Source organism: Lepeophtheirus salmonis, chromosome 6, assembly GCF_016086655.4.
Source record: "Lepeophtheirus salmonis chromosome 6, UVic_Lsal_1.4, whole genome shotgun sequence".
Lineage (NCBI taxonomy): Eukaryota > Metazoa > Arthropoda > Copepoda > Siphonostomatoida > Caligidae > Lepeophtheirus > Lepeophtheirus salmonis.
The window spans coordinates 35,088,872-35,100,964 of NC_052136.2; the positions used below are offsets into that span (position 1 = coordinate 35,088,872).

General features: G+C 30.9%; 1 protein-coding gene across 1 annotated transcript in view; it reads right to left on the bottom strand.

Annotated features, from left to right (window-relative positions):
* LOC121120903 (uncharacterized) overlaps positions 1 to 4,586 on the bottom strand; it is a 63,099-nt gene extending 58,513 nt beyond the window's left edge. The window contains exon 1 of the mRNA XM_040715795.2: positions 4,302 to 4,586. The gene's annotated coding sequence lies outside the window, so the exon portion shown is untranslated. The remainder of the gene's footprint in view (positions 1 to 4,301) is intronic.
* Positions 4,587 to 12,093: the final 7,507 nt, after the last annotated feature.

The window sequence follows — 12,093 nt, forward strand, 5'->3', positions numbered from 1 at the left end:
TTGCACTTAAAGTACTCAAAATTGATTGGAACAATAAAACAATGTGACATTGAGAGATTTTATTTGAAGGGAAGGATATCGGGGTGAATACAAGTCTCTTAAATCAAATAAAGGATTCAAACTACAGCTTAAGTTCTTGGTCTCAACTTAAATTACCCCAAAAAATTGAAATTACAAACCTATCATTGTATCCAACGTGTGTATTAAGTAATGGCCTGTATGGAGTGTTTAGTGAATAAGTCTTGTACCACCTTTACTTCATTTTAGTCTAAATGAAGTCAATGAATGCCGGACGTGGTAGGCATCAAAGGGAGATTTATTAAATATATACAAGAAATTTATTTGTGAACTTGACAGCACTCCAAGCAGGGCTAGAAGTTACAATCTCTGACCTTTTTGTTTTCATCTTTGTGCAGAAGTGAGATTTATTTGTTTCCAATATATTATTTGAAGGATAACAATAACAGCTTTTCATTATTGCTTGCAACTTTATTTATTATTCAGTAACCGGTATACATGAAATAAATAAAAATATTCGGATTTAGTTCTTTTCTTTATTTTTTATCAAGATTTTTTTTATGCTGATGCATCACATATGTACTTTGAATGACAAATGTTGGCTAAAGATGGATAGAGTTTTGTAAAGTCATTGTAGATCGACACTAATACTTCTTCTCCGTCTTATCTCTCATCACATCTCCTTGACGCAGGATGCAATCAAAGAGAGAGAGAGAAAAATATATTGAAATGCAGACCTATTAAATGACAATAGTCAATTATGTCTTCTTATCTTGACATTCAATAAATATCATAATCATCATCAAACAGGAGTAATTTACACTTTTGAATTAACTAAAGCATTAAAACAAATGCCGAAATCAGGACCACGAGATCCATATTTGTCCAAATATGTTAACTTATGGATAATGTTTTTGTCCGCTAGGAGTATTGGATATATTTGCATATTAATTCATAACAAACTATGCAGCCTCTTGAAGTTATTCTTTTAACTGAATTAACAATGTAGTTCTTCAAAGAGAATAAAAAGTTGTATAGGTCATGAGTAGTGTTGTTTCACTCCTTATTTATTCGGTCAAGTCCAGCCTTAGGGCCGCTCCTTCAGACTGTCGGCCCTTTGGACTGTCTTAGTTTTAGGACATATAAGCAGGAGCGAGACTGAACAAAAACAGGACCTCCGTCCTAAATAAGGTCTGACACACCCCTAGTCAAAAGGTAAATGATAAAATGACGGTATCTGGGATATCATACAAGCGACATCTTGCGTGGTTAAAATATACTAATATGACAAGAAATATACACAAGCTAACAGGAACTTTTTGTAATTTATTTAAAAGCTTTTGGATTAGCCATGCTTAAATAAATTTACATGCAAGCTTATAACATAATTGGATAAAAAATGAGTAAGATATGTCTAAACATCTATTTCGGCGTCACTTTTTTGAGGAAAATATATTTGATTTTGCTAACTTTGAATTCACATATCTCTGAAATTAATTGCCCAATTTTTCATTCCAAATTTTTAGGGTTTTCATAACTAAGAAGCTTCAACATCCTATAAAAAAAATTGACCAACTCCTAAATATATGATTATATTTTTTTAAACGTTAAAATGTTTACATAGTTTTTTTGTGAGGATACTTTTATATAAATAAAACTATTAAAATTCATGGAATGCAAAAATGTGTATCCCAATCCGTGTTTGCTTAGAAAAGAAAGGCATCTCCTAAGAATTATATTACAAGAGGTAAGATATTTTATGGACCAGTCTATTGAAAATTTCCGCAAGACAATATTTTTAACTTTAATTGAATAAAAATGACCAAAAAAATCATCTTTTATAATATAAAAACATGATTAAAAATATTTTTTATAAAGAAAAGATCAATTAAAAAGAAATAAAATAATATGGGGCGGCAATATTTACATATGGCCCTCTGTGAAAGTCAAACCAGGCTGCCACTAAAATGAATAATCGTTTTTATAAATGCATTTAGACAAACTTTATCATATTTTTTTTGGTTTTTTTTTTTGTCTGAAGTGATTTGCAAAAAACAATATGACTTATGGACTACAATAAAAACAAACCTTACGGAGAGAACAAAATATGCCTGTCCTCCAATAATACCTATAAACCCTCCTCCGACAAAGATATAATAATTACTTATCCATACAGATACAAGATGCATTGAATTAATGCAAAAAAGAATGGAAAACAAAATTTAGTTAGACCATTCGTTATGTGCCATTTTCTTTACACCGATCTTTTATATTAAATAAAAGTTATGATTTATGGTTTTTAATAATGGTCTGTCGAATGATGATCGTTGTATTTATCCAAGGAGAGATTTGAAACAGCAGATTTTTTCTCTTATCTTTAAATTCACATCATTATATACTTTTTACACGACAATGACTTGTATAAAAAAAAATTATTATGAGTTCTTTAGCAAAAGAAAAAGTTTACTTTTTTTTCTTTTTTTTTTGTATTAACAGAAAAAGTGTTTTGTTTTTAAGATAATATGATATAAAATAATAATTCGTTAATTTTTGTGTGTGTATTTTGAGAAGTAATTATTACATACCTTTAATCAAAAGTGAGTCATCAAAATTATTATAATTATAATTCATATTTCTTAATTAGTAGCTTCAAATTGTTGCTTTATACAACCAAAAATAAAATAAAACTCAATTGCCTTACAGATAGTATATATACATAATACAAAAAAAAAATGCATATACATACATACTAATTAACACATAATGAGTAAAAGGACCGTTCTGAGGCCCTTTTGATGGCCTTATGACCTACTATACGCATATACATTTTGTTTGTTAATATTGCATTTTTAGATCATTTGTGTTCCTGTTATATTGAGCACTTTAACGTTGCTTGAAATTATATTGAAAAAAGGGGATTTGAAACACCTGATATATAAATTCATTTGAGTCTAATAGCTGAAATAATAGGTTACATGATTTTTGGGTAAAAATATTTATTGGTAATTCTATACATTTTAAATATGTATATAGGGATAACTGGGGACAATTGCAACAAACCCTTGGTCTTGAAAATGAATAAACATATAAAAATTCACAAAATTTATATTGTAATTGTATAATGTAAAACAAATTATATTGTGGGAGAGGAAAATTAGAGCTTTGAGTAGACTTTTCTTCAAGATATTGTGCTGGGTTTGGCTACAAAGCCTGGACTGTTAATTAATAATAATTCTATCATTAATATAAGAAGGTTTAGTTATAATTTTTTGACATTCTGGTTCAACCATCCTCTGTGCATAAATAAACATTTTTTATCTCGTCATCATGATTGAATAAAAAGCAAAAAGGCAGCGCATCTCAAATCTTCTAGATGCTGTAGTTGGGTGGAGATTATGGACATTGGTTAGTGCTCCCGGAGCCTGGTTTTCAAGGTGGCCAAGATGAATAATGATGGAAAAGTTTCTCCAAGAAAATGGGAAGTGGAGGGTAGAATTTAAAATATAAATTATTTTTTGGATTCTGGTCAAAATAGATCGGGCTCTCTTCCACGCCAAATTTGAACCTGCTGTATTTTGTTGTGTGAGGCACTTTTGAGAGGGAACCCAACAAAACTCTACATCTAAATGTGTACTCAATGAAGAACGTCATATTGGCTTTATGTGAAAACTTGTCTGAGGAGTTTGTCATCAACTCCTGCAAGGCTTCCCAGCGACGTGTAAAGGCTGTGATTGATGCTGAAGGTAGTCATATTTATTAAGCAAGTTTGCAAACCCCTTTGTTTACAAGTTTTGTAAATACTTTTTTTTTGTTATTATTATTGAAAATTGAAAAAAATAATTTGAAGTAATTGTATAGCTACCCTATTTAGTCACCGTTTTGCTGGTCAAACCCTGAATTAAAAACTGATTTTGAGGGCTCAAACTATATTTTGTAATATAAATACAGTCAGTTTTTTATGGTATCATTTGAATAATTACTGATTTTTTTGCAATCAGTTGATATAATTAACTTAGTAGCTTGAAAATTACTTATTGAGGAGAAGTTTTAGATTTGATATGTTACCAACAGTAAAAAACATACATTTAAAATATAATATATTTGGTCTTCCCTATATACACATTTTTGCACAAAAAAAGAAATAGAGTTTTTGGTGAGATATGCTTGAAACTAACTAAGTGATTGAAGAATTACAGGTTTATACTAATTAAAAAGACTATATAAATGATTGAAACATGTTCACCAATGAAAGAGTGTCATATTAAAAGAAAATAAAGTCTTACCTTGAAAGGGTCATTCGATGACTTCCAATGATTTCAACTTTATATAAATATGTATATACACTTTGTAAACACCAAGATTGAATATCTTCCTTTGAGGATTTTAGTAATAATATAATATTAAGTATAGGTATGTTTTCTTTATGTATATATTATATCTCTCTCTTTCTTTATTTAATACGTCTGTATCTCACTCCTTACTGACGATGACTATCATTCACTGAGAAGAGTCATAGAACCACCACCTTAGAAGAGCACTGTGAAAAGTAATCTCTTGAAGAATTGACTGCCGATCTTAAGGAGGAAGAATAAAAAAAATGTTCTTATAAAAAAGAAGAAGGGTGGTAGAACACCAAAGATTTGAGCGCGCTCTTACCGTTGACTCAAATTGTTATGGTGGAAATACTCATTTTGTATTTAGAATGGACTTGTCAAAAATATTATATTATAGTAATTGTATTAAAAAAAATTATGATGAAATAAGAAAAGTCATTGCGGAAAAAAAAAGAGAATATTGAGTATTGAATACAAACAAAGTATTTATGTTCATCGCCTACTCTTAATTTAATTTTACGGAGATTCAAGGATCTATAACAGTGCTGTTTATTTTATTATGTTTTATAAACTCAGGGATCTTGCTAGAAGAGAGTTCCTGTGGTCAATTTTAATGATCGGAGAGCTCCTTAACATGATTGTGTCCAATACATTCAATTCGGTAAAAATGAATTTCCTAAAACGTCTATAAGAAATGATCGAGGACCTCTCAATGGGGGGAGAGGCAGCACACACTATTAAATTGTATTCAAATAATCCAAACAACCTTTTCCCCAAAAAAATTTATATAAATATTTGTAAATTGGAGACTTCAACGAATGAGCAAAAGGGCATCGCAATTCTCTTATTTTATTTTATTATAGTTAAAATATAAGTAGCATCAACATAAAAACAATATTGAACAAAAATCCATAAAATCAGAAAATCCTAATTTATTGTTTTACTTCCCATATCTATACATACAGGCCAATATTGCATCGAAATATTTGAAAAGGCACTATTCAAATTTGATTTGATTTACTATTAGTTTAAAACATTTATTTGATTTAAGAGACTTAATATATATCCCTTTCAATTTTTTATTCTTAGATTGTAACAATGTATTTTGGGGTCTTGAAGTCCAATTTGAAACGGACTGATAATTGTTAATAAGAATAATCCTTGGTGATATTAATTGACGATCATTGTCTGTGGAACAATGTTAATGCAATCCTGACTATATTTTTGAGAAAAATCACTCTAGATTGCTTTTGTGTTGACGGGCAATATGTATATTGTAGAATAAATATATTATATACTTTGAAATAGCGTAGATTTTGTCTCAAAATCAAAAAATCCAAAGAAAAAAAACCTACCTGCTAATTCCATTTTATGCTTGCCTCTCGTCTCCCCCTTATTCTGCCCCATAAGTTGTTCATGAGGAGGAGAAGAGGGGAAGGCACACTGCCTGTCGTAACTACCCAACGAGTGTGTGTGTGTGTGTGGAAGGGAAATCACAAAAAAAAACACAACAACTAAAGGTCTCTGACGTCATTTTGAATTAGATTTTCTTTTTCCCCCACCGATTCCTTGGATGTATGTGTGTATTTTCTCAAGATTTTTTTTTACCTAATACTATTTGAGAAAAGACAATATTATTGCTTGGGTGTAGCAAGAACGTTGATTTGTATCTGTCTGTATTTTCTGTTTTCTTCATCTCTGTTTTTAACAGAAAAAAATGAATTTATATATTTATGACGCAAATACCTATAATATAACATAATACAGGTGTGTTTATGAATTTATAATTTAATGGTCCCGAAGATTTCTGTAGATAGGTACATTGATCGACCATTGACCATCCTTCAATAGGTGTCAACTTGTTTTCTATATATTTATGTATATATATTACCATATATATATAAATATAATATAATCTATTCCGTTTAAATTATGTATATATGGAGCTAATATATGGATGGATTTGGTCGTTCACAAAGGTTTGACAGGCCCGTGATACATCAAACTTGTTGAAAATACTTTTTTTTTGTCAAAAAATAAAAGATGTTGTCAAAATTAGGATTTTTTTTTTGGGTCAAAATTTGAACTTAATAATTTTTATCAATATTATGTTTAATTTGTCTTTTTTCAGAAGTACTAACGAAAAAAACGTCATTCAAAAAGCGCTCGGTACTTTCGCCTTTAACTATTTTATCTCTAGAAATGTTGCCTTAAAACCCTTTTGCCTCAAGGATATTTTGCCATAGTATATAAAAAAGTTAGATTTATACGTCGTTATTTCGTAATTTTTGTTAAAACTGATTTTTTAAAAGAAAATATGTAGTTTTTATCTTTAAAAAATATGAAACGGTTTTTTATGAGTACAGAGCAGTTATTTTCACTTCGTTATGATCCAGAATTTGCCAGAAGAAGAGGTAGTGGACTGCTTTGAGGCGGCACTCAAAAGTTGGACCATAATTAACAGCAAGCAGCCTCTTCTTCAGACACGTCCTGGATCATAAAGAAGTGTAAATCACTGATTTTTCCTTATAATTTCCTTGTTCGTAATAATAATCAATCATGTCGAATGACAATTGATAACAGAGACTGTAGAAGTAATAAGCACTTCTTCAATTCCAATCGTTGTCGTGTATGTTTATTTTTCTTATTCTATAAAACGACTACTATTATTTACACATTTTAACAAATAAAGTTTTGAATTCCATGGCCAAATCCTCTGAGAATTAGGAAACAAGTTTTTTTAACTATTAATTATTAACTGAAACCCCCAAAGAACATGTTTTAGTCCATGTATCCACCTCAGAATTGATGGTGAGCTCCAGGCGGTGGCATAAGCTGCTGCAGGCCCTCCAGATGTACTCGGCACACATTGAGGCATAGGCCTAGTTGAAGGAGATCTTCTGGCACTGGTGATATTATGGAATATACTGCAGCTCTTGAACTCCGTGTGCGCCTAGAAGTAATAGTCTAGGGGGCTGAGATCTGGGCTCTGCAATGGCCAGAAATCCTTTTCCAGATGCACATGTTATCCTGGAGCCACACTTAGGTTTTCTTTGCAATGTGGGCAGGTGCTCCATTTTGTTGGAACACCCAAGGAGAATCGCCAACGATGGGTTTGATCCATGAAAGAGCTTTGGTGTCCAGAATTTTGACGTATTCATTAGCCTACTGCCTGTATCCTAAATGGAACCACATGGGATTCGTGGCCTTCCTGTGTGATGCAACTAGGCCTAGCATCATCACCGAAGCTGGCTGTTTGGTGGTGGTTATATTCCCAAATGTCACTTCCCAGTCATTCTGATTGTTGAAGAAGGAGTCAACAGTAAACGTCTTCTCATCAGAAAAGATCCCAATGAGTCCACAGGTTCCCTTGAGGTGGTTCAAGATCTTTTTTCAGGCTCCACACGTACTTTTCTGGCAAAATAGGCTGCAGAATACGCCGTCTAGACATTCTTTCTGCCTTTTTAGAGCCCTGGGCACCGCTGATGGGGAATTGTTTATCTTCCTGGCTATGTCAGTAATGTCTTTGGTTCAAAGTTAATACATAGTGAAATTTTGATAGTTTGGTTTGAAATTTTAGTACATAATACCATCATTATTCCAACAGAAAACGACCATTTACTGTTTTTTAAAGTAAAATCCATTACATATTTTCATTTAAAAATTCAAATTAAACAATAACAGCGTATAAATATCATATATTTAGGAAATTCTTGTAAGGCAAAATAGTTTAAAGCACGGATCGGACACAGGAAAATATGCCAATACAAAATTATAAAAAAAGCCCAACTCCTCCTCCTGCTCCAAAGAAAAATCTCAGTAGAAACATTGGGCTAGAACCAGAATTGAGAATTCTCTTGAATCCGAACCAAAGACAGGGCTTTCAAGTCTGACGCAATTGACGTGAGACTCATCCATTTTCAATTAATCTCACGCTTTCACGCAACTCATTATATATTTCACGTTTTTCTATCATCAATTAAAGAATTCAAATTGAAACATTAAACAAACCCACAAGTGCGTTTCAATCTAAAGACACTACATCTTTCTTTTTTGAACTTATTTGAAAACTTGAGAGCACGGTTGAATGACGTCTACAGCAAATATAAATTTTTAAATATAGCGATAATGATTAAAATCCATATCCTTAATTTAAGAAAATAACATCTTCAAAATATCTTATTTAAAAAATTATATTGGTTACTAACCCTGCAAGATTCAAAATATCATTTGAAACTCATTTTAAAACTTGAGAGCCCAGCTATGACTTGACTTGGAAGTCAAAACTCAAGATTTTATTGGATTTAAAGCCAATTCTTAACAAATATTCATTCAATCACTTCAATTTTGTCTAAATTCCTAAATATATTTCCCCACAGGATTAATTATTATGGAGTGAAAAACACTTTGACCAAAACTTAAATGCAATATATAATCAAAAAATAATCAAGTAAATATAATCTAAAAAATCTTTCCCCCTTCCCCATCTGTATAGTTGGATTGTCTGTGATTTATTATGACTAATTGATACTAAACTCAAATAAGAAATAGCCTCAACAATATGGTCACAATATAATAATTATGAAATTAAAATGAAATTTGATGAAAATATTCAAGGACTTTACTTGGACTTATGGACAAAGACTTGAAAATGGACTTGGAATTGCTGTATAAGGAACTTTTCACAACTCTGGTAATCTACCTTGGTTCAAATCCATGAGAATGAAAAAAATATTTCATTAATTTATTTCTATGCAACAATATTTCTGTATCGATTCATAATGATTACTTCATATTTGTTTTTTAGCAAGAAAGTTAATAATAAAAATTATGTCTACGTGATCAAAAAGTTGATTTTTTAGTGCATATTCATGATTTAGATTTTTTTTTTTTCACATAAAGATAGAAATTAAATAAATAAAAACCTTTAAAAATTATATTCAAACGTCTTCAGTTTAAAAAAAAATATTCTTTAGAATTTTGTATTTTTTCCTGAGCTTGAAAAATTGCTTACCAGGTAATAAAATTTAGGGGCATATTACCTTTTTATTTTGAAGCTCAAATGTAATTTTCAAATATAGCGATAATGATTAAAATCCACATCTTTAATCTAAGATAATAACATGTTATTAAATAAAATTATTTATGATTTAATATTCTCTAAAAAATCAATTTTGTATATAAAACACAATAGCAAAAAATTTCATTTTCGTGTTATTCGACATTAAAGCAAACATATATTTGTGTAAACAATTATCATTAAAACTCAAGCACAACAAAAGAGTACAAATTTTGTTGCATAGATTGATTTGATTGTGAAATGGAAATAACGAATACAATATCTTGTATACATTTATAAGTCTTTTTTTGGTCTAATCATACATGGAATAGAGATAGGATGGGTCTCGGAACTAAATTCGAAGTACCCGGTTGCAGTATAAGTGAACTTGTATTATCCAAAAAGATCCGAGACTCAAACCGGCATTGGTTATCTGAACTCTTACATATAATAAAAAAGATCCAATCGATTTTCTGGCTCTTAAAAAGCTTATACAAGTATTGTTCAATGCTTAAACCTAATTATGAAAAAAAAGATTTTATCTATATTAAACATACACTCTATATATCTTGATTAGTGATTGGAGCGACCTCTACATAAAAAGTTGCATCACATGATTATTCTATGCAGTGTTACTTTTATCATATCACACAACTTTTCTCCTGAAAATAAACGGAAATAAAGGTTAAATATCAGTTGGTTTTTAGCCAATTTTTCTCAACTATGAACCTATTGTTCCATGATTGCTTAGAATTGTTCACAGCTTAAAAGGGCCTAATTATAATTCAACCAATCAATGTTTTTAACACTGATTAGAAAGATTTTTGTTCAACAGAAGTAAAACGGTTCCCCAATACAGTTTTCATGTCCCCGTTAAAGTCTAAGATCCCCAATCAACTGCTATGCCCCCAATAATTTATGCACCACTGTCCAACCTCTGAGATTTGGCTATTTTCAATGCTTCTCTTATAGTTTTTGAGGTCATTTTCCCCAGAAAAAAAAAAAAAAAAAAATGGAGTCGGTGGGAAAATGAATACATAGCTATCCCTCCATTTGTTTCGTCTCACCTTGAAATTAAGGATAAAATTTTTGATGGAACACCCCTCAAACCTCAAATGATATTTTCCTATTGATGTTGATCCCGTCTTAACACAAAATTTATCCAACAGTTTAAGGGTTTGGATTAAAATTCACTATCCATGTACTGTAAGAGGGAACTAGGATTATTTCCCTTTAGTTCAACACAAGATTCCAGAAATATCTCAGGACTCTGACCACTTCTAGCAGTTCCTATGATTTTCTTTATGCTCCGAGGTCATAAAGAGGCTGTTTTTGACCGAAATAAAACCTCTCTCCCCTCTTCTCTTCTTTCTCTGTCTCTTTCTACATCCCTCTCTCTGCGTCTTTTTTCCTACCTTCATTCTTTGTTTCCGTTCCCCTCTATTCAACCCTGCAACGTAGGTAGCCTCTGCTTGTATATTGTAGTGATATTTCAAACAAATAATTTTTTTAACAGATAAAAATTCGATTTGATTAGAATTTGAACAGAATTTGATTAGCTTTTTTTTGTATATGTCAGAACATTAATTATAAAAGTACATAGTTATGTGGGTAAAAATAATTTAATGAAATAGAGTTTTTTTCTTACAAGGGACTCCTTTTTTTTACAATTAATTATGCTTTAGATAGATTAGGGACATGGAAATTATCTGATTCTTGCATACGTAATAGTTAATTTATTGTCTACACATAATAATTAAATAACATATTTTTAATACGTATTCAGTGGGGACTGATAAATAATAAAACCAGACGCCATGTTGTTTCATGAGATTTAGTCAAGCAGCTGGGATATAAAGGTAATACACATACATCAACCTCCGTATCAAGCAGAACATAGATAGGAATTATTCATATGTCGATCCTCAATTTTACTTATAATCCAACAAGGACTTACACAGATTGTTTTTATATTTTTTAGAGCTTTTATAATAATTATTTTATTCTTGAGGAGATAACTATTAAATATCAAGTGTAACTACGTGTGCGGGTTCGAAGACAATTGCCCACAAATTGTCCTTTGGCAAAAAAAAATTCGGCGTAAAGTCTGCTCACGGTGTGTGTGGACTCATGAATGAACGCTGACCATGGACTCAGATTAGAATTAAGGATCGACATTGTAGTAATCCCTGCGTATACCATTGTTAGACACAACTATTATTCTCTTCTCAACCTCGACTGATAAAAAATGGAAGAAAAAATTTTAAAAAACAAATGGGGGCTTCCCTTTGTATTTTCCTTGTAGCCTACTGTTAATTATCGTTAAGAGGATAGTTAAGGATTATTAGATACATTAAATTGATAAACCTACCAATGACTGAGTATGATATGACTATAGTTGATAATATTGTAGAGAAAACTGCGTGCAAGGAGGAGGGGAAAAAAAATACATATGGTATCATTGTTTAAAATACTGATGTGATTATCACCTGCCTGCTTTATTATGATTTTTGAGGGTATAACGAATGTATTTATTAGCAAAATGTTTAATGAAGATATACTACGTATAATTGACTTCGACGTTTTTTATCCGTTACAGTAGATTTGAAAACGTCACACTCCATGAAATTGTAATTCATTATGAACCTTATTCTCAGAATAATAGCAAATGAAACGACAAAG